General features: G+C 46.7%; 1 protein-coding gene across 2 annotated transcripts in view; it reads right to left on the reverse strand.

The window, feature by feature from the left end:
- Positions 1 to 15,618: 15,618 nt before the first annotated feature.
- LOC119330127 (probable glutathione S-transferase DHAR2, chloroplastic) overlaps positions 15,619 to 24,325 on the reverse strand; it is a 14,632-nt gene continuing 5,925 nt past the window's right edge. For both annotated transcript variants that reach the window (XM_037603246.1, XM_037603245.1), the window contains exon 7: positions 15,619 to 16,081. The gene's annotated coding sequence lies outside the window, so the exon portion shown is untranslated. The remainder of the gene's footprint in view (positions 16,082 to 24,325) is intronic.

Here is a 24,325-nt window from a genome sequence, read left to right on the forward strand (position 1 = left end):
GCGTCAGAAGGAGGAGCCAGTAGTATGCGAGGAGGGGGCAACGGCTGCGACAGCGGGTGGACGGGGCTGGCGCGGGCAACAACAGCAACAGGCGAAGGGGGCAAGCGAAGCATGTACGGGCACAGGCGGACGCTGCTGCAGGCGGTCGCCACGGCGGACAGCGGATACGGCCGGGCGAGCGCGTGCGCGCAAGGTGCGCGGGTACTGGTGCGATTGCGAGCCGAGGCGCACGCGGGGCGTGGTTGTGGTGGTGCGGGGCAGTGCGAAGCCCGGCGACGACGAGCGCTGGGCTGGCGAGCAAGGCCGAGCGGGGCTATGCGGGCGACGCCGAAGCGCGAGTGGGATGATGGTCGGGCACGCGAGCGCGCGGTGTGCGCACGAGGATGGGGGAAGAAGCAAGTGGCAGCGAGAGGGCTCACCCCCGTTTGTAGATGAACAGGGGGTCGGCGAGGCGCGAGGTAGCGACGCGGGGAGGAGGATGAGGATGATGTTCCGGCGACGGCGATCCGGGGAAGGGAACGGCTCGATCCGCGCCAGGCAGGGGTCCCTAGCTCCGATGCGTCCACATACTCAACGAACACGGCGGAGGCGGTGCTCCCGGTGCAGTCTAAGGCGGCGGGGAGGGCAATGGACACGAGGATGAGGTCGTCCATGGCGACGTGGTTCAGCTACGGGCGAGGTGGAAGAAGCGGCGCAATGGAAGGGGAAATGGCGCTAGGGTTTCGCCTGGGACTCGGGGGACGATGCCCTTATCCCCTCTGCGACGCCTTGTAGCACCGCCGTGGTGAGCAAGGCGCGGTCGCAACGGCGATGATGGCGTGCGATGGTGACACACACGGGGAGAGAGAGGGGTTAAGGATGAGGGGGTTTAGGTGGGCTGGGCGCACTGTGTAACTTAGGCCCAGTTGCATAGTAGCTTGTAGGTATTTTCCATTTCTCCTTTTTTTTTCTTTTATGTTTATTTAATTTTCCTATGTCTTGTCTTTAGTTTAGGTAGCAAATGAAATTTTGGTGAACATGTAACTTGGCACATAAGTCTTGGGTCATATAATTGAGTTGCACACAAAGCTTCAAGTTATTTTGAAAAGGATTGATATTTGTTTACTTTTAAAAGATTAATTTAAATGTTGTGTGTTCCTATTTTAATTATCTTAGAGGCATATAAACATTCCCAAAATGTTGTTTGATGTTTGTTAATTTGTTAGTGAATATTTACAACCTTTTGAACATTTTTAATTCACTGTTTTATGAAATTATAATTTGACTTGTTTTTTTAATTTGAATTTGATCTCAATTTGAAACAAGTGAGGTTTAGAAAAAGTTTAATGATGATGACATGGCATGATTAGCAAGGCTTTACTATAGCTTAACTATCGGGGTGTCAGAAATCTCCTTCACTACAAGAAATCTCGTCCCGAGATTTAAGAGGTGTGGTAAGGATGAATGTCTGGTTACGAAATTCTAACGGGTCTTTACGGTCTTGGTTGCTCTTCTCGAAGAGGTAGATCCACTATGTTGATGCCTTCATTCCTCTACTTAAGGTCATCAAGATGAAGTCGACATCCTTTCTTTGGGAACTCCATCGTACTTACGAAAGAATAAAGGGTTGGTATTTCGAGAGAACAGGCCTTTGCAAGGTTGACTATCTGGTCGATAACATCGGGGAAGGTGGCGGAAAGTAACTCTCGAATTGAAACATAATAAATTATCGAGAGCAAAGTAAGGAGGTATCATGGAAAGTTTCGAGCGGGTAGGCAAGCGTTCGATGCCTGAAGCAGAGTGTGAAAGGAGTCCAAAGCAATGTGAATAAGTATTGAGTCTGATACCATAATTGATGATCTCTCGGAAGGTGGTTCGTGAATTACATACGAGGCCATGTGCGAGGAATAGCTTTGGGAACAAGGGGGTGTACAAGAGAGTCGAGTCTTGAACCTGTGGAGCTGTGGGTTATGGGCCCACCATGTGGGTTAAAAGCAGGGAGGGCATTGTCATCTTGCACGATCATGAGAGCAAGGCATGTCAGAGAAGAGACTATCTGTCATGTCTGCAACAATATCAGTACCAAGGGCGGGGGATGAAGAGAACCATTTTCCTGCTCGTTGAACGAGGCAGACCAATAGGCAAAGTTCTCGTCCATCGGTGGTTACCAGAATGACATCAACAAAAGCAACAGGGTCTTACCGACACAGTTGTACACCAAGGTGTTTACATAAGCAGAAGAATATTACTGCTTAGATCATATAGATCACAAGAAAGGTTAAACAAAACAATGGGAAGGAAAATGTGTTTAAACACATACTTCAGGGGGTATATCCTTCCCAAGGACAAGCAGTGTATTGCAATCCTACCACAAGATTCTTGATTTCTACCCTTCCCCAAGTTGTTTTTCACTCAAATCATCTTTCCACCAAATCCAAATCTGTGTGAGAGAGTTGAGTGTTGGGGAGACTATCATTTGAAGCACAAGAGCAAGAAGTTCATCATCAACACACCATCCATTACCTTTTGGAGAGTGGTGTCTCCTAAAGGTTAGGTGTCGCTTGGGAGCCTCCGACAAGATTGTGGAGTTGAACCAAGAAGTTTGTAAGGGCAAGGAGATCGCCTACTTCGTAAAGATCTACCCGAGTGAGGCAAGTCCTTCATGGGCGATGGCCATGGTGGGATAGCCAAGGTTGCTTCTTCGTGGACCCTTCGTGGGTGGAGCCCTCTGTGCACTCGCGCAACCGTTACCCTTCGTGGGTTGAATTCTCCATCAACGTGTATGTACGATAGCATCACCTATCGGAACCACGCCAAAAATCTTCGTGTCTTCATTGCGTTTGCACACTCCAATCTCATCCATTTACTTTCTTGCAATTAGCATGCTTTACTCTTTCCGTTGTTCATACTCTTGTCATGCTTGCTTGAAATGTATTGTGAATGCTTAAACTTGTGCTAAAACCCCACCTCAATTTGAACTTAAAAACTGCCACATTTACTTGTTGAGGGTCTAACCACCCCCCCCCCCCTCCAGGTCCTTCTTCTCGATCCTTTCATTGCGATTGTACCCCAAACCCACAATTGGTCCCCGGTGAGAAGATTATTCTTAATGTGGAGGCGATGTCATGCCCGATAGCGAGACATCATTGATGGCTTCATCAATTTTTGAAACTCCCACGGCAACTGTCTTCGTAAGTTGAGTGTGTGCGCATGTGCGTGTGCGTGCACGTGCGTGTGACGTTTCGGTGAGTCATTTGGCCTATCAAAACGTCTTATATTTTGATATGGAGGAAGTATATACTCGGTGTTTCAAAAAGACATTAGTGAGCGGTTGTCATTTCATTAAAAAAACAACTACTTCACTTTTTTTATGTAGTTCTTAAGTCATACTAAAAACAATGAGATGCATATGCCTTCACTCACATTAATGAGTTAGTATTACCGGTATGCAAACCTTGGCCCAAATTAGGTTGACAAACAAATCATTGAGCCGCATACCATAAGTTTCTTTTTTGACATTCCATAGGCTCCTTCCATTTCTACGACAAGCTAAAAATGAAATAAGCCCCTTCCATTAAGTGCAAAACGTTCACACAAGCCTAAAGTACACATCTGCAGACAGGATTAACTTTGTGAATCCAAAGAATGTACGTAACCCAAGTCAAATACGAATACGTCTTGGCAACCAGTCATACGACTGCTAGATTTTGTGATCCGGGCGAGATGCACCGCCGAGGATCGAAGTGTATTCATCACCCCGAAAAAATGGTCCATTCACCAGGTGTGTGTGTGTGTGTGCATACGAGCCCTTTCCGGCCGAAATCGTAGTGGATGGCGTGCTGGGCCCCGCATTCGGTCCCGGGCCACTAGGCTGTAATGTGGGATTTGATGTGGACCTGTCGGGCATATCCGGCGACAAGCCGGGCCCTCCAAAGCGCTCACAACCTCCTTGTTGGGCTTCTCTCCTGCGCAGCCGCCCTCTACTCCCCCCATAATTCATTTCCGGCAGGATTCTCCCTCCTAATCCTGCTCCTAAACAACTCATACTACCCTAACCCTCGATTGTTTAACGCCAGAAATGCAACGTGTCTCTTAGAGTCGGTATATTGTCACACGGACATGAGTCAAACAATCCCAAGTATAATAATGCTCCCTTTCCGGCCCTATGTACGATCACCTATACATACATGTATAGTACTCCAAATATGACATAGCACGACATGCAGCACCAATAATTCTTCCTGGTACTAGCTTTTTTTTTCTTTTTTGCGAAATTGGTACCGTTGGTACAACAGGACCGTTGTGCCAACCAATAGAGCACGTCTATGCTGGATCCAACCGCATATTTTTTTTCAGTTTTTCACGTATCATAGCCGTCGCATTTGGCGTTTATTAAGGTCGACGCACCAATTAGCAGAACTGGGCCGCAGCAAAGCCATGGAGCCTGCCGTCTGCCGGCAGGAGGAGACATGTATAATGCCTGAATGCCGCACCAACGGACCGGCCTAATCATGCTCACGAATACTCCATCCATCCATCCATCCAAAACAGAGAAGGGAAAGCACGCGGACGCAATGATTTATCATGAGAAGGGCAAAAGCTTAGCACTCGCAAAGTCGTCAGTGGCGAAAGCGCCCGCGGTGAGCAGAAAACGCCGTTTTTCTCCACGGAGATGTCAAAAGGTTTCGTTGATCGATCCGTGTAGTACGTAAAAAGGCTTCGGTTCGGCGCGGGCGACGCGACCTGCGAGATATATCTGCCTGCCTCTCCTTGCTCGCTAGCCGGGAATGTTTGGCAGTGTAGTGGTAGTATGTATGTCTTACAAAATTGAGTCGCTTATTTTGGGACGTAGGTAGTACCACGCACGCGGAGGGAGCGAGATTTGAGTCGAGGCGTGTAATTCAACAGATTGGTAGAGTAGTATACACAAAGAGACACTGACATTTTTCGGTCAGAGCCTCAGAGGTGAGATTGTGAACAGTAGCAGATCAAGCTGGCAACCCGTGTAACATGAAGTTGCTTGCTTGCACTTGCACAAGGACTATGATGGTTAGCCAGCCCGGGCCGGTGCGGTGCGGGTTAAATTAAACAAACCCGGGTGGCTGCTTTGGACTTTGCAGCCAGCGCGCGGCATGCATCGCGATCGCGGTGCAGTGCGAGGGAGGGAGGGAAAGGCGAGGGGCGGGCATGATGGTGCGCCCGCGCGGAGGGACACGCCGAGATGGGCGCGCTCGCTCGCCCACGCCCATCATTACGGCCACGGGGAGCCCGAAAACCCAGCGCGCGCACGCAGCGAGAACCCGGAGCTCTTTCTTTCACCAGCGCGCGGTCCGTTTCCCGGCTCGCGATCGCGCGACGCACTCCACGTACGTTTGGGATGCGCTGCACGGCCTTGAGTCTTTCACTTGGCACCGGCTTTTGCCCCCTCGCTTTGCCCGGCGCGGTGGCTGCTCCTGCTCTGCCGGGGTGTCCCTGGCCGGCAGGAGGGAGGCGTGCGGTCGCGCGGCCCCGGATGGTTCCAAAGCCGGCGTACAGGCCGGGCCGGGGCCCGTGTCGCGCCACCGTGCCAGGGTTCTGCTAGGAGCTCCGGAGATGTATGTGCTCATCATGCATGCACGGACGCACGGGCCTTTTTCTTTCCGGTCGGGTCGGTCGACGAATCCATCGATGGCGTCTCAGGACCAAAACCGCGCCGGCGTACGTGTACTCCACCGCGTAGTACGCGCACGTACCGGTCGCGCTCGCTCGTCGTACCTCGACAGCATGAGAGCACCTTTGATCGACCCGAGCCCGACACTTCCGTGTGGCCGCTGACGCATCGAAACTGGGCCTTTGTTGGATATGTATGTACACTCGCTAACTGGTTTATCTGTGGCCTGTAGCCTGTAGGACAGGACCACGGTTATAGGGAGGGACTAGCTTGGGTTGGAATGCATCGCCATCATGCTGCACCACCATCTGTTTCGTGTTGTAATTCTCAAAAAAAAATAAAAAAAATCTGTTTCGTGTTGTAGCTAGACTGCTACTAGAGGATAGCTCGACACTCGACAGGGCCGATGGTGAAGTGAGAAGAGTTGCCAATGTCTTCGGAGGGTTGGGCGGCTCATTGCCAAGCAGATTCTAACAAAACCAGTGAGCCGAGAGGGAAGTGCCTGGTGGCGTCCTAATAGTACACGTTTTAGTCGCGTAACAATCGCCGCTTCTCGTAAGTTCAGAGGGTAGGAATGGCAATGGATGCTAAAGTGAAGATCCTTCCACGAAGCCGCGGGAGGCTCGATGATCCAAAGAGCGTGGTTGTTCCACACTCGAACACATTATACCCACAACGAACAGTAAATCTGAAGAAGCAAAATTGGCTTAGATTATGAACAGAAGTTGTAGGTGCTTGCAAAATTTAGTGGCCCTGGTGATGGTGGATGCCCTCTACGTGACACCCCGGAAGACTCGGACCATATATTCTTCACCTGTGTTACAGCACAATTCCTTTGAAGCTGTTTTAGAGAAGTCTACGGCGGCACATGGTGCCACGCCAACTTCCTAGACCTGTTTGTAGAACTCCAAACCATGCCCGTGGGCTCTCGTCACATTAGGTGGCTTGGGATTGGAATTCTAGCATGGACACTTTGGACGATCCGTAACAAGTTGGTGATTGCACATACGCCTTTACGACGGTCCACTGATGCGTTGTACAAGCTTTGTGGTTTCTTGCAGCTCTTGAGCTGCTTAGTCGTCGACCGGAGCACGCCTGCATCGACTCCATCACAGCCAGCCTACGCTCCGTCGCACTTCGCCTGTCGCCGCCTCTCCCGCCGCCGCCGTCGCCCAAGCCTGATTAGTCGCCCCTCGCATGGGTGCGGCATGTATGATGCCTTTTTTCTCTCTGGGTTTGTTGAGCTGTGTCCTCAGCAAAACCTTACATACTTTGTGCATACTCCTATGTCGTGTTGGGTGGTGTGTGTTGTGTCCTATTGTTGCACTAGACCTTGTTGTTGGCAGATTGCTTTATCTATAGAGCGGGACGAAAGCCTATTTTGGTAAAAAAAAAATAGTGGCCAAATGACATCCCGTGAGCTCCATACCGAAAATAACAATATTGATGATCAATATATTTTGCACTGTTGAGCAGAATTTTTTGTTTCGTTTGCATGGAGCTCATTGGATGCTATTTGGCCACGAAATTTTGCAAGCACGTACAACATCATAACCGAAGCCAGAAAGTTTCAGATTTTCTTTTACTGTGGCGAAGTGTGCTGGAGGTGGAAGAAATGCTGCAAACCAATGGATTCCGATCCGACGGTCTGGCGCAAACAAGACTGATTCTGGATTTAGGCGGTCCCTTCTTCCCTCCTATGAGAATGCGCCTATGTTTTCAAGGCCGTTCTCGAGAGCATGAACAAGTTGGACGCAACGAGCCAGTCGCATCAATCAAACCAATGGCGACGACGCTACGTGCAGGATCTGCGCTTTCCACCACTTGGCAAAGGGGTTCCACTTTCCCACCACCATCGCCGCATCTCTTCCACGAACTCGTGCAGGCCACCAGCTAGCGGGCAATCGAGCACCTGGCGGACTCGCTGAATCTCCCCCCACTTTGCCCGGAACACGAGAATATACACACGCGACGCGAATCGAATCACAGTCGATCGCGCTTTATTCTCTCGTGTGTGGCCATGCCACCGGCACCGGGCAAAGCATGCCATTGCCATGGCCATGCACGCACGTACGGGGCCGAGAAAAGCCACCCGCCCGGCCGGCATGGCATGGCCGGCCGGCCGTCGATCGGAACGATTATTCCTCTGGGATTCCCTCCGGGCGCCGACCCGTCCATGTCGTACCGTAAAAACCTCTGAAACCTTGTCACCTGTCGGCTTTTCATGCCGTTTGGAGAGATTTGACGCTACGACGGCGGGCCTGGCTCCGGCCACCCTGGGAGATGCTGTTCTGCTGGGTGTGCCATGGCCGTTGGTTTGTCCACTCACCTAGACTTTCGGCGCTCCCTCGGATACGCAAGGCTTTGGTTTCCCGCCGTCGACATTATAGGAAGGCCGGCATTGCATTTTTACGTATCCATTCCATCCACGGGTGTGTGAGTTCCGTGGCATGGTTTGGATCTCTCTTTTTTCTTTGGGAATCTCATATCTGATATTCCTTGAGCAAAAAGTAGTCAGCATATATGCAATTAAAGCATTCGTGGTTGTCTTCTTCGTTCGACTGTCCAGTGTCCGCTGGAATTTGGCAAGGAGAAGAGACACCTATAGACGCTTTTGTCATGCTAGGCTTTGAATACCGTAATAGTCACACACCAGGAAATGAGATCTAGTTAACAACTGAAGGAATATTAGCGGAGGATTCATCCCAAAGCAATGCTGGTTTGCAATCCTTCACGATCAATTAAGAGAGCTGGAGAAACCGGAGTTTGCCGCGGAACGAACCAAAGGAAGGTATCCAAGTCGCCGCACCAAAAGCCATTCAAATGCTTTCCCTGATTGACATATCAATTGCCAAGATCTAAAGAGAGCCAATAGATCCAGCAGCGCCTATCCCTGCATGCCCTTCGTTGGCGCCTGATCAGACGTCGCCGAAGTGGGGGTAAACTTAAAAGACCTTTATTCAATGCGGGTGTGTCACCGTACCTCGCCAATACCATCAAAAACCAGAACGTAAGGGAAACAAGGACCTAGTAGAACTAAGATTAATGAAATGAGTGAGTACCCACTCCTCTAGCTACCAATGAGGCCACGGGATGGGAAGGAGGAGAAGTACAGAGGCAACGACCTAGAAGAGACCATGGGTGTCGGCTAGGGTTGATGAATGATGCGTCCTCGTTTCCTTGGTTTACCGTTTGTAACTTTGATAGTTTGGATCGTTAATAGAGGTGGTTCTACTCGGTTTCCACCTATAATCCAAATGTAAAAAACTCCATAATATAATGTAATGAAAAATATATATCAAAGAGACACTGAGTACAATGTACTATTCATGAGGATATAGGGGCACCCGAGAGCTGTTACTCCTTTCTATAGCCCCTCGAATATCAAATCTCAAATATAGCATCAACGATTTTGGAATTTAAGGGAAGCTACATTTATACGAGTTTGAATATTGTTCTAGTTCCACCAAGCCCCTCGAACATTATATATTTACCTCCCAATATAGACAGTCATGTAATACGGAAGGAAGTCATCTTTCACAGCTGAAAAACTCGCTCCGTACGTGATTGTAGTTGAGATGGGGAGAGTGATGACCAACTGCAACCATCAAATGCATATAAACTTTAGCTACTTTGACTAGACAAATAACAAGCGATGACAAATATTTTAGGCATGGATGGTCGAAAATATCCAATTAGAGAAATGGGAAGTTCACACTTTGTGCTCGTTCTTGACTAGAAAAAACACTAGGATAGAATTACCACCCGAGTGGTTATAATCAAGATGCCAAATGGATTGTGTATTGGATGTAATGATGCATAGGATATTAAAAGCTATGTACAATAACACATCTACTTTATGGTGGTGAATTGTGGTGTCATCATACTTGTTTGGAGACTTAGTCACGCCAACATACCTATATTCAAACCCCTTGATTCAAGTCTTCTAGGAGCATTAGAGCATGGTTAATAATGTAGCCAGCTGCTGGTTGTAAGATGTTGTCATGTCATTTATAGCCAGTATAATAGCCAACAAATATACTACTCCCTTCGTTCCGAATTACTTGTCGCGGGTATGGATGTATCTAGATGTATTTTAGTTCTAGATACATTCATTTCTGCGACGAGTAATTTGGAATGGAGGGAGTAGTAGTTAGCTATAAGGAAGTACCACTTTATTAACATATGGCCCATCTTACACTGTTATAAAGTTTCTAGGAGCATGCGTCGCAGCTAGCTGTTAATCTATAGTCCGCTTCTCTTCTCCCTCCTCTTCTCTTTCTTCCAGCTCAACAAAAATATATTATTTAAATCCTTATAGCCCGCTTTAAATCACCTTATTTTACTTGCTCTTATTAGGCATAGCTTATAAAATAGTAAGCATGGAAAGCCAAAATTTATGGAAGGGAGAATTCGTTCATCGAGGCCGCTCGGAAATCTCAATGCTCCACCTTATACCGATGCTAGGCCACATTGCGTAGGCGAAAAGAATGATACAGTAGGGTAACTAAGAGGACCATAGATGATTAGAAAAACATATTGTGTAGTTTCGTCCCTCACGCACAAGCATTTGCTCTAGGCACCGTTCATCGAGAGGGGCCTGATGGTGACTCCGCACACAATCTCAAGAGATAGAGAATTAAAATATCACATGCATGCATGCAGCTGGATATCCATCGTCCATGCATGATCGCTCACTGATAACGTCCCGGGGCAATGCGCGCACGCTCCCATGTCGAGCAACTGCCGGTTTTCCCTTGTCAACGTCCACCCTGCCAGCGCCATCACACTGTAGCTGCAGTGAGAACACAGGCGGTCTGTCTGCCCATGGCGGCCTCACGGCCATGCATGAGCCGGGACGGAGCTGCGAGGCATGGACACGCGCTGGCATCTGACACCGGCGCTAGCAGGCAAGCAAGTACGCGCCCGATCGCCCATCTTGCCCATAAACCTGCCCGGCACAAAGAAACGAAGCACGAGCTATAGAGCTAGTGATCGGTCGTCCGGCTAGCCGGTCGCGCCACCCGAGTCGCTGTCCCCTCTACTTATAGGCGGGGTGTAGCGACCAGCGCCCATGCATGCATGCACAGATGCACGCACTGCACCGCGGCATCTCGATCGGAGAAGCTTCTCTTGGTTGGCTGGTGTTGGTTCCACGTGCCCACGGCCGGCCGTCGGCGGCGTGGAAAGCAGCGGGGATCGACCGGTCGCCATGCTGCGCGGCAGTGGCCTGACGCGATGCGCCGTCACGACGCGCTCGGCGTCTCGCGCCGGCGATCTCCCGTGACGCCGACGGGGGCTCTGGACGTAGACGTGCGGTGGCTGGTTGATGATGTGATCTCCTCCCGGCGGTGATCGCGCGGGGTCGTACGGGGTGGGCGTCCGTTGCGCGCGGCCGGATCGAGGGAGCCGGTGGCGGTTTCTTCCCGGACGACACGGCGGTACGGGCCGCCGGGAGCCCGACAGGCGCACGGCGACAACGTCGCGGTGGCGGGGAAACGACGCGGCCGGCCAGCTTGTGGGCAGGGCGGCGGGCCCGATTCGGCGGTATCATGCACTATCACTGCACGCATTGCGTCCTGCGTCCCCACGTCTCTTTTATCCATTTCTTCCATCAGTACGTACGATGCTAGCATCTTGCTATATGTCTTTCACGGAACAGCGGCGCCACCACGGACGAGAGGCAAGCGTCCGTGAGGCTGGTCACAGCCGATGCCGATGGATGCCGCTGTGCATGGCGATGGCGTCGACGTAGTACGTGACGATGGCAGGGCCGGGCAGCGCATGGGCGCCGGGCGCGACCTAAAGCTCGGGACCGAAGAGGGGCAGACGATCCAAGGGGTTACTGGTGCTAGGACTTACGAGAAAGGTGCAACAGCTTCCCTACACCATCATGAACAGTAAATTCATAAAAAAATTGAAAAAAAAAACTTTCAGGGATCAAAGACGATTGGAGCCCTCACCAAAAAAGCAAAATCACTGCTCAAAAGTGCACATAAACTTTTGAACAGTGATTTTGTTATTTTTAGGTAAGGACTCCTCGAATGTTATTTGTAGTAGAAACTTTGCATGATCATCAAATGTTTGATCATGTTTGATGTCCCAAAGTTTCAGATTTCTTTGTTTTTGTTTTCATTTCTTTATGAATTTACTATTCATGGAGGGTGTAGGGGCACCCGGGTGCTGAAAGTCCTGTCTCAGGACTTAGGCTTCGGCTCTTTCTCTTTGCCTTCTTATTGGAAAGGGACTCTAGTTTGTTATTCTCATATGCAGGCCAAGTAGGCTGATAGCTGATTTAGGAAAGAGAAATGGAAAAGTTCTTTTGAAATTGTATGCAAATTAGTTCAAAGTAATAATAATTCCTGTAGCATCTAATGGACACATCTTCGATTCCAGGATTTCAAATCTTTCAGGAGATTTCAAGTTTACAAAATTTGCTTCAAGTTGTGTTTTTTCGAATAAGAAGCTACAAACGCAGAGAAAATAGGGTAGACCTACAACTTTCCACTAATAGGTTTTACATCAACAATATGGTGCAAGAGATAACCAAGTTCATTCTAATCTGAATCATGTACTACTCAAGGCGGAGAACATGAACTCCTTTCAAGGAATAATCATCAGGACCTGTTGGTGCTGCTCCCTCTGCCCGAAGTGCATGCACATTTTCGGAATAACAAAAGGTTCCTTGGCTCTTCTAGTCACCATACAAAGAACTATAAGGCTAAATACAAACTCAACGGAAATCTCAAGCCACATGCATCATACCGGCATTACAAAACCTAAGTTTGATAAACATTTTTCTTTCAAATGTAGATGCCATAGCATGCCAACAAGAGTGTCATACCCCCATGACATCTGGCCAATATGTGTCAACAATTTCCATTACTTAAGAGCAAAGATAAAATATCACCAAACTACCACCAAGACAAAATGGGAAGATTTTAACAATCATTGTGCACAATACACTAATTGTTGGTTCAGGATGGGTGCCATCCGTGTATTCCCTTTGTATCCCGGTTCAACTCGTACCCTACTCAACTATAGAGATACCATCAGAATGGTGTTCATATCAAAACCCATGATGCCAACTAAGAGAAGCATCTTCTCTTAGCAAACAAGGCAAGTAAATATTTAACGAAGTCCCCTTTTTATCGCCAGGATTGTACTACACATAACTCGTAGCACATGTTGCATATAATGTAAATTTCCATACCGTCGATTCATTCTAAACTTGGCCTGATCATCCTGGTCATCCCGGCATAGGGATGATGCGAAATATTATTAGCAATTTTGTTTCTCTGATTTAAAATGATGATAAGTTCCACAATTTTCGGATTTCACGTGCTCTGCGTATGCTACATGGAAAGCTTATTTTGAGGCCATTGTACCTTGAAATCCAAACAGAACCACTCCATTTCCTTGAACGCGTGCAAGGCAATATTTGTTGTCTGATCAAAATATTGACTAGACCTCTCTTATTCACACGTGAAACAATGCATTTGCCAAAATAATGAGAGAAATTAAGCTCGTTGCCGGGTGAGAATAAATACATTTGAAACGACAATGTCGTAGAAGGTGGCCTGTGGCTACCACTTGTAAGACGGTTCTGCTTCTTTCTTTCTTTTTTGCCGCAACCTGTTGCATTAGTAGTTTTTGCTTTTCGGAGACCTGGTTTTGACCACTTGAAGTGTATTTGAGTTTCGTTTTCAACATGAAAATGGAGCTGGGGGTGCCCCTTTTTATCAAAGAAAAACAATGCCGGAGAATTCACACCTCAGTTTGAATGATTATTGTATGGTTCTGAGGACTGATATTCGGCACTTCGTCTCGTATGTTCACACACAACATAGTTTGGTTTCATAGCCTGGCACCCAGAAAAGCATAGTAGCTTCTCACGAATGTGGATCACCTAGCTGTTTCAGAGCACTCCAGGAACATGCCAGCAAGGCGTCGAGCACCCATAGGGTGGCAAAGCAATGTGGAAATGTGTGTAATGATCCTTCATTCAGATTCAGCCATTTTTTTTTTGAAACAAGGCAAAAGATTTGCCATTTCATTAAATAAGAGAGAATGTTTGTGACAGAGCCCAACAAAGGGCGAAAAAGAAAGAGGCCGTTACTCTCGCGGCATTACAGAACCCAGATGCTTAGCACCCGCTAACACCCACAATCTAATCTCTTCTTTGATGTCACGCCCGATCACCGTGGAGGGGGTCGCGTCATTGCAGAAGACCCTCGCATTACGTTCCTTCCAGAGCCCCAAGAAATCAACATTAGCATGGATGTGATGGCCTTTCTCAAGTGGCCTCTAGCTTGGGTGACTCCAATCCACCACTCGCTGACCGAACCCGTCACGGTCCAAGCCCGGGGGGTGACATCCAGGAGGCCAAGCCAGGCAACGATGTCACACCAAACTCTCACCGAGAAGTTGAGTACGTTATGTATCAATGACATGGAACAGATAAAAGATGGTCACCTTTCCAAAGAGATGAAGTGATTAATGTGATTCCACATGATTATGCTCAAGAAAATTAATCCTAACCTTAACACGGTTCCACTTAGGTTAGCAATTCATTGTAGCCCCGGGGGGCTGGCGTTAAGAACCAGGATTTGTTTCAGATGTTGGGATTGCTGACTGTAACTCCTTCCATGAGTAATAAAAAATTCGCTTTTTTACCTTAAAAAAAGCCCTATGACATGTGTGGCATAGCATAGAAACAGTGTACTACTCCCTCCGTTCCAAAATAGATGACCCAACTTTGTATTAACTTTGTACAAAGTTAGTACAAAGTTGGGTCATCTATTTTGTACAAAGTTAGTACAAAGTTGGGTCATCTATTTTGGAACGGAGGGAGTACTATGGATCACATTCCGTTCCAAGTCTCAAACGCTAGCCAGGACAAAATGAAAAGACACAGTATCTGAGCAACTCTTCAAACATTAACAGTGCATACATTTAAAGATCTTACATTTCTTTACAGAGGGAGTACAGTATAACGAGAGTAACAAAATCATTAGTCTTCCGCAGTGCTTGCACTAACGTATCGGTGCATTGCAACCCAGTACCATACATAGAATAGTTAGTAGCAAGATGCAGTCGTGAGGAGACAAAATAATGCGGAGACAGTTGGAACATTTTTTAAACACAGTGCAGTGTTACGGTGCCCTCCACAATGGGGGCATATCCACGTACATCCTTGAACAAGACATATATGACTTCAAAAAATTATAGCAAGACTAAAGTGATGTGTTGTGTGTATTCAACAAAGATATTGATATTAAATCATGGGATCCAACGAAAGAAGCATCCCAGTGTGGTTGAAACTGACCCAAGTTATGCTTCATGTTTCTCAGGACTGCAAAACGGCTAGTGGACACTATCTCAATGATGGCTGCCACTACCCTGTGCAGAACTGTGACAGCTGACGACTAATTCAGGCCTACGAGAAAGAACAAACTGACCAATCTTCTCGAGATTTTATCTTACCTACTATGAGTACTCCTTTTGTCGGTAGATTTGAAGGTTCGAGTTGAAAGAAAACCAAAGTGCTTACATGTAATCCATAACTGGTCCCTTCGATGTCAGTTCAGTGTAAATGTAAGGCATAAGAGATGTTAAATATCTCGCTTTTAGAAAAGGAAAAGTAAAATCAGATCACAGAGATTTGACAATCCATGGCAGCATGACCTTGTGCTGATGCACTTTCAGACTGGCGTATTATAAGACACGTTACCTACCACAGGCATAAGATAAGAGCGATTTGAACCGGATTTCCAAGTTAAGCATTAGTGCTTAGTGCAACTTCCTTCTCAATCAGTGGGTTTAGCGTCAAAGTGTGACAGGACACATGGGGAAAAAGAACAGTAACCAAAATGTGGCCTCAGGTTCATGCCAGAGTGATCGTTCATCAAAACCAAAGCTTGGATAGATATACTTGGAAGTTAATAACTTGAACCCGGCAGGAGTATCTCACAATTGTGGGACCTAGCTTAGGATAACGATGGATAAATTATTACATGATTGGTTCATATAATCACTGATTCTGCAACAAACTCAAATCACATGGAAGAATACTTACTATTTACAATTTACATTTTACAACAAAATGGACCAGCTAATCTGTTGATCTTTCATCAACTTCCCAAAAGCTTGGACCGTATCACAGCTTATATATTTTGGCGAGTAAGGTTTTAAATAAACAAGGCAACAATGGAGACAGCCATGTCTCTTTATTTATACATTTAACAAAACAAGGTTCCATGACAAATTATAATTCCATAACATTTATATTGACACTTTCCATTTGATACTGAGAGCAAAAGAAAAAAGATCTGACAGAATTACCTTCAAAGCTTTACACTGAAAATCTTCAGTAAATATCTGCAGGACTGCAGCTCATACACATAACTTGGAAACCTCCTCACCCTTTATCACCCGATAGCCTCATCTCTCCTATAACAAGAAAGAAATGTAGCACCACATGATAAGTCGTTAAGTATAAGCAATTTAGAACAGCGTGTTGATTTTAAGCAAAGAGCTAAAGAGTGAAAGCACATATCTTAAATGCAAATAGTTTGAATGGAAGATTCGCACTCCCCTTACAAACATACACTATCAGCTAAAATGGGGTATCAACTGGTCAGGTCGGTTGAGGAATACACAGAAGATTGTACTGTGGCGGCAGGTGCAGAAAAAATATCAGCAATTGAGCTGCAGACATTTACTGAATATAGATCAAATCCTATCAATATATACTTGCATGTTTTAACCAGCACGTAATCACTTTAACAGCAAGTAGGTAGTGCATCTGTAAATCAAAGCAGCTAAGGATCATGTAGTCTGGCTGCACCATTGTTCCGAGTAAAATCCAACAAACTTCTATAAATATTATGTTTTATAGAACTATAGATTTACTGATCAACTGTATCACAAACTACAGATTAGTGTGCTGTGCACTGAAGTCTCCACCCAGATCACGTCATACTCACAAGATCCTCAAACGGTTTCACGGCAAGCCAAATCACCAGTTACGTAATGCATCAATTATCAACATGAAACATGTCTAGGATTTTGCAACCCAGGTCTACAGTCAAAGTGGAGATCCAGGTAACCCAAAAATCAATAGTTTTGGGACAGCTTGTCATCAAACCTATAGGCCTGCAAAATTTACTCGTAATACTGTTATGCGTTATTATCAAAGTAGCTCAATATCGTAACACTATTGTCTTGTATTTCCCTTTTAGATAGAACTCCTCCTAATGTTTTAAAAAAAAGGTACGGAGGTCTACTGGCTTCTGGACTTTGACAAACAATTTCACATAGCTTCCTGCCTACACATTCCAGACTTACCAAAGAGTAAAGCTGCACTTGGCAATGCAGTTGATTATCATAATCATGTTTGTCCCACCCAATTTTGCCAATTTTAGTGTTTGTTTGACCTGCTTGAGCCTATTTTTGTGGCTAATTTCCAACATCGGATTATAAAATAAGCACAGTTCAGCAACCGCAAACTGAGCCTAATCCAGTACAAACTCTCTAACACTCAAGTAGAGGAAAATAACTCTTAACACTATGTGCTAACTTCCCCTTCTATTATAACCAATCATCTTGGAACAATAATAGCTGAACGATTGATTCAGCAGTTGTCATTCTACAGTTTTACTTTTGAGCCCCACTCGCATCCAGTTTTATGCAACCAATCAGAATTTGGTGGTTTGTCTGTTATTTCAACGGAACATGAAATCTGCTGGTCATTCAGGATGCAAATGCCATAAGCTTTGTGGAAATACCAAAACCATCTGGAGATGGTTACAGGCAAGGCAGTGGTTTTGAGATTGTACAGATCATCGGTTCAGAACCTAGTTTCCATGCCTCCATCGCCAAAGCAGTTGTCTTCAAAGCAATAATACCTACTACCTCCGTTCATAAATGTAAGATGTCTTACATTTAGGAACAGAGGATGTATTTTACAGCAGAGGAATGTGTTATTCAGACTGCAATTGTGTTCATTTTCCTGAGATGTGATACTTGTTATGGAGGTAGGCAGAAACCAGAAGTCTTCACAAATAATTCTTTAGTGCTTCTTATGGGTAGGGGTGATATACAGAAACAGAACTTTCATGTGGATCATCAAATGCAGCAGGTAGAGAAAAAGATGATGTACTGACAGTAAAAGGTACACATTCAGTATCTGTTGGAATGGCACGTCAGGTCGCACGCCCCAAAGATCAGCTCGGCTTCCTGGAACGGGCCAGGTGCAGCCCACGCCCACGTCTGCCGCCTCTTATGCGTGATGACCGTGTCTGTCACAGCTGCACGCACAGCCCCCTGAATCCCCGCCTGAATATGATCTCATTTGAAAAAAGGAATGATCCAATTTATAAGGAAAACTGGGTCCCTAAGGGGCAATACATCTTGCCTAGGCAAGAAACACAACAAACACCAAGTGCATCGATACAAGTACAACATAGGGCAAAGATCAACTGCCTAACGATCCAATGAATCTAGGTGGTTGTTGTGGTGCAGCACAGGATGTGACATAAGCACATACAGGGTAGCATTAGAAGCAGAGAGGAGGCTATCAAGGCAGCACATCATGCCAGTCGACAGCAGAGGCAAACTTCAAAGAACACCCGTGAGAGCTCCACCAAGGCAACACCGTAGCTAACAAAAGGGGGAGACCGCCGGTAGTTACGTCAAGGAGTTGTGCCATTACCAACCCCGAGCCATCCAGCACTCAAAGGAAGGGTGGTCATTGCCACATGGCAGACTGAGAGTGAAGACAGGGAAGCTCTGGCTCGACGAGCATGCACAAGGGAGAAGCACCATTTTGCCGCCAGAAAGGGCGGGAGGTGGTGAGAAAAGCCGCTGATGAAAAAGTGATATGTTCGTAGAGAATGCCGCTAGTGAAAATGTCTCCGGGGGAGGGTGTTAGTTGCCCAGAGTGAAGTGTAAATGAAGAGCGCTGATAACAACGAGAGCGACAACAACAATGGTCATCCAATGGCGGCTTGGTGGAGAAAATTGGAGGGAGCTCGTGGAGAATGCACAGAAATTCACCGGCGTATGGGAAGAAGATGAAGACAGCACCACCTACTTGGGACACAGCATGGATGCGCCGCCACTGTCGTGTCGGGCGAGCTGGCAAGGGATTTCTCCTCATCCCCACACATGCCGCAAAGAGGGCGGATGAGGAGGCCTGACATGCCACCAGGGTGGGATGCAGCGCCCGCGGGCGTTGCCGTAGTCAACCGGCGGCCGCCGGGTAGATTTCTCTGGCCTCCTCGCACACTCCAACCACCTCCACACCCCAGGCCCAACAAAACCGGTGGGCAGGCAGCAGATGGACACAGACCCGGGCACTGAGGGGCAAAGCCAAATCGACAAAGGCGAATAGTTGTCACTAGCAAAGGTTCAAGCACCTTGTCAAGGCCTAGGTATGGACCATGTGTCACAGATGCGTGGCCGCCACCGGGGAACCAGCAGGCGCAGTCTAGCACGAGGCTGATGGATCCGGGCCAGAGGATGATTTAGTCCTCTGGGAGTTCAAGGCTCAATCGCTTTACAGGATTTCCAAATCAAAGGAATATGAAAAGTAAAGGATTGGGATGCCCTCCCCACTCCAATCCATCGGAATTTTCCATGAGGTCTCACCTAATGCTAATAATCCTCATGAATTAGGCCAATATGGACACAATCCTAAGGAATCTAGTATCTCCATTCCTATGAAACGAATAACATATACATGAAAAAAACGAGGGTCAAAATCCTATGGGAATCCCCCAAAAATCCTGCAAACCGAATGAGCCCTCAACATGCAGAATCATGTGGAGGAGGCCTTCGAACCCCTTCCCGAGAGAGCCAAATGAAGGAAGAACAACATCAACATTGCTCTGCAGATGTATTCCACGATCAATCGATCACCGACGAGCTTTACGACTTCGTGTGGTTGACGATCAACACCGCCTACACCTTGTGGACTTGGCTCTAGACCTTCTTCTGCGACAACCAGCTAGGTTGCACCATTAACATCAGTTTGAAGTTCTACGCCGCCATCCAAGGCAACCCAACAACTGCCGCTTACTACCGCAAGCTCAAGAGCCTGACATCGCTAGCCCGTCTCCATCAGATCGCTCACGCTCCATATGATTTGCGGTCTCAGCCGCCGCTTCTAGATCATGGCCACTAGTTTGCCCATGTAGGTCCCATTCCCTACGTTTGTCCAGCCACGATTCCGGTCCTTCTCTAAGAGGTTGCCCTGGCCGAGAGTGAGCGCGCCTTTCGCAATGGATCTTCTTCAAACACTGATCATGCCAACAAGTGTCAGCCACCGTTCGAAGGTGGCTGCAGAGGTGGCCATCACAACACCGGACACATACAACAAGCATCAGCATCTAGATGGGGTACTTTGCACCATGGGGGACAACTCTCCCACAGCAAGTGCAGGCACCATGGGTACCACCCAATGTCGCGGGCATTCTCAGCCCACGCCCAACACCAGACCTACCCCATCGTCTCGCCTAGCAGTCTCCGCAAGCATGGGACCAATACTCCATGTTGAGTTTCGCCCTCAATGACATCGCGTTGCAAACTCCGGCACGGACTGGTTCATGGACACCGGCGCTTCCTCCCACGTCATAGGCAGTATGGCTAAGCTCTCCAAGTTCTCTTCCTCTTTAATAGATTCTCCTCATTAAATGATCATAGGTAATTGTACTAAGATACCCACCATAGCTACCGATTTGGCTTTCCTCGTCTCTCGACCATTTTCTCTTCAAAATGTCCCCGTTTTTCTTTTGAGAACCTAATTTCTATTCATTGTTTCACCCGTTATAACTTATGCAGTGTTGAATTTGATCCTCTCGGTTTCTCTATGAAGGACCTAGCCACCAGGAGAATGCTGATGAGATAGCAGCAACTGGCTGTACCCGATCTTCCCGAGGAATAACGCCGCCCATGCCGCTCTGTCACTAGCGTCAATGATTTATGGCACCGCCACCTTGGCTACCCAGTGCAACCAATTTTTTAATTCATGCGATAGGCCACTTAAAAATTCAATAGTTTGGGTGGCCAAGGCGGTGATGCCATAAATTTCCAATGCTGGTGACAAATAGAGCAACATGGGTCGCGTGATTCCTCGAGGAGAATGGGTACAAATCACCGTCCCCATTGGGTCTTATCAGCATTTTCTTGGTGGCTCAGTCCTTCATAGAGAAACCGAGGGTGTCAAATTCAATAGTGCATAAGTTATCTTGAGTGAAACGAGGAACAAGTATTAGGTTCTTAACGATCCAAGGTGAAACAAGAACATTACGAAAAAAATGGTCGAGAGGTGACGAAAGCCAACTAGTAGCTACAATGGGCATCTTAGTGTCGTTACATAGGACGATGTAATGAGGAGAATGCGCTCAAGAGATAGAGAACCTGGAGAGGTCATCTGCATTACCCGCGAAGTGGAAAGACTGGTATCCAAGAACTGGTCATGTCGAAGTTCCATTGAGGGTGACACTCAGCATAGAGTATTGGTCCCATGCCTAAAGAGACTGCATGGTAGGTGACACAATCGGGAAGGCCAGCTGTTAGGTGCCAAGGCGGGAGTCAAGAATGCCAGACCTATGGCGCACTCACCAGTGGCGGGAGAGCTGTCCCCATGATGTGAAGTACCCCCCATCCAAGGTTGATTGCCGGTGACAAGCACCAGCTAGCCCTCGGTGCACTCACACTCAGCGAAGGCTACTCTTCAAGGAGTCAAATCGCGCCTAAACAAACGCCGGGAGGTGGAAAGGAGGTGGACATGCATGGCAAGAGAGTGGCCATGATCTAGAAGTGGTGGTTGAGACCACAAAACATCTGAAGCGTGAGCTATCTGTCGGAGACAGGCTTGCCGATGTCGACGAGGCTCTTGAGCTTGCAGCAGTAGGCGGCAATCGCCATGTCACCTTGGACATTGGCGCAAAAATGCGCACTAGTGTGAATGGCGCAACTTGACTGGTTGTCATGGAAGGTGCTTAGCCGAGTCCACGGGGTGTAGGCAGTGTTAGCCCGTCGACCACACAACGTCATAGAGCTCATGGGTGATCGTGGCATAGATCCACATAACAATGGTGATCTCATCATCCCTCCATTCGGCACTATCGTGACGGGGTTTGAAGATCTACATGTTATCTTGCATGTTGAACTTGCAATGGATAAAGTGGAAGTGTCACGCCACTTGGAGTAGTTGCCCACCACTGGATCAAGCTTGAAGTTGATGTAGTGCATGATGATGATGTGGTGCATCGACGGCACCCTCGGCACGGCAGAAATTGTAGCATGATTGTTGCTGGCGATGACTATAGTGTTGGGCCCCCGTAAGCACGGCTGCGAGAGTACCAAGTAGAGAAGTAGGCATAGGGGTGAGAATGTTAGTCATGGCTTCAATGATGTCACCAAGGGGGCGGCTACAAAGAGCTTTGATCCCAAGAACAATGGAAACACTTTGTACCTTGTATCGGTTCAATAGGGCGTGTGTATATACACGTACATGATAGAGATACAAGGGAAGAAATCTAGTCTGCACAAACCAGGCGCACGTGGCCGAGGGAGCAGTGTGTATAGTCGTGGGGTACACGGTCATCGCACACAAGAGGCAACAGACGTGGGCATGTGCTATGCCTAACCCATTCCAAGAAGCTGAGCTAGACATTGCGGCGTGTGGCCTAAAGTTCCATTCCAACATGGTAAGGTATCCTTCATATTTTCAAGACCCCGCAAATAGCTTTTGGAATCAAGTTAAGGGTAAGTGGTAGACTGGTTTCAAGGTTTCAATTTCGACAGCAAGAAAATTTCGCTGACCCTCGAAACCATAAAAAATTCCAGAATTACGTAAATATCCAAATTTGTTTCGAACAAATCAACAAAATTTATGTTCAAATTTAGATAAATTTGAATTTAAACAATTGGATATATTTCTGTTGTAGCAGCTCTATCACACAAAAGCTGATATATCCCGTTGTTCCTAACATGGACTTACGGAGACCCAGGATCGATTCTCGGCAACCTCAAGTTTTTGGACAAATTTTCCTATAGCACGCATAAATTGAAATAGAATTTAAAAATATGGACTCATGGGTTCCGAAAACCAGAGACCTATGGGATGAGAGCAGAACCTGCCACTGGGTTATGCAAGGGTTATGTAAGAAAAAGAATTCCACCGTTCTTTATAAGAACAATTTTAAAATAACGAATGTTTTAAACGAAACACAATATTTCACTCACTGTTGAAACGATCAAAATTTCATGAAATTTCAGAAATTCCATCGATTTTGTTTCCTTGGCTGGTTTGTTAGAGGCAAGTCCCGAATATAATTGGTAGCCACAATGATTCTATCCCAACTGTGTTGCCCTCTTGACCTCACAGTTGATCACCTACATGGGCCACATATACGTAAGCAGGCTACCTCTCAGGACCATCCCCTATACTCTAATCCACCCTAGAACTACCTACCACAACATTATCGCACCAGACACTACTAAAATACTCAGTTCAAGTGAAGTGACAAGCATACTCAGTCTAGAATCACCTAAAATTGCCATGCAAGGCACAAATAAATACATCGTTTGTGGAATTAGACATGAAAGTAACTAAAATGGTGAAATTAACTCTTCATTAAGAATAGTTCTCATGCTCTAATGTTCTTTTACATCACTAAGTTCAGTATTACTACGAAGTTTTGCTCACAGTTTTAATGTTCTTTTACATCACTAAGTTCAGTATTACTACGAAGTTTTGCTCACAGTTTTAATGTTCTTTTACAGCACTAAGTTCAGTATTACTATCAAGTTTGCTCACAGTTTTTTTTTTTTTTGAAAATTCTTGTTTTGCCACAAATTTTTGTCTAGTTCTGGATATGGCATTGGAATTCCACCCTCTAGACATGCCACTAAAAATTTGTTGTGGTTATGGATTTACCAATTCAATTACTCGCATCAACCAGCGACAATTAATATGTATCGAAGGGAGTAGTTGACTATGTAATGACCCTTAAGTTTGATAGCTGAAAAGACCATTTTGCCCCTTGTTTTTTGTGCTTGTTAACTAGAAGAGGCGTGTTTCAGCAATTACTATTGATTGTCCATAGTGTTTGTTTTGAAGCTGCCAAGGCCAGGGGAAGCATATCCATTTTTCTCATTAACAGATTCAAGATGGTCATTATCGTATTTGACTTAACGGTCTGATAGGAAGTGGCAAATCAAAATTCCATTCTGGATTATAGTCTCAGTAAAGGCAACCTGTTGTTAGGAGAAAATCGACGCTGACCAGGGAACAACCAATCTGCAAAATGCATTAGCCAGGATACCAGAGGAAGAACACAAGCGCACAAAAAAAAGGCCAAATGATGAAGTCAAAGGGGATCCAACAAGCAAAGAAACCCACTAAAGAAGAGCACCAAGCCCATTGTCGACCACGAGCGTAGAACAAATTAGACTAAAAATACTCCCACCTTATCCTTCCACCTTAGTTCATCACTCATTTGACAAAGAGTTCTCCGTTCCTAAGTTTTTTTTGTAGGTCATCCTTCTTGTACCAAGGGCTCTCCATCGGCTAAAGAGGAAGCACCCCTAATAAAAAAGTTTACACTGTTGCCCACAGGCCCTCCATTAGCACGGAGCCGACCATCCCGATTGTGCTCAAGGTCACACCCATTAATGGGTTTA

The sequence above is a fragment of the Triticum dicoccoides genome, chromosome 7A, assembly GCF_002162155.2.
Source record: "Triticum dicoccoides isolate Atlit2015 ecotype Zavitan chromosome 7A, WEW_v2.0, whole genome shotgun sequence".
NCBI classification, from domain to species: Eukaryota; Viridiplantae; Streptophyta; class Magnoliopsida; order Poales; family Poaceae; genus Triticum; species Triticum dicoccoides.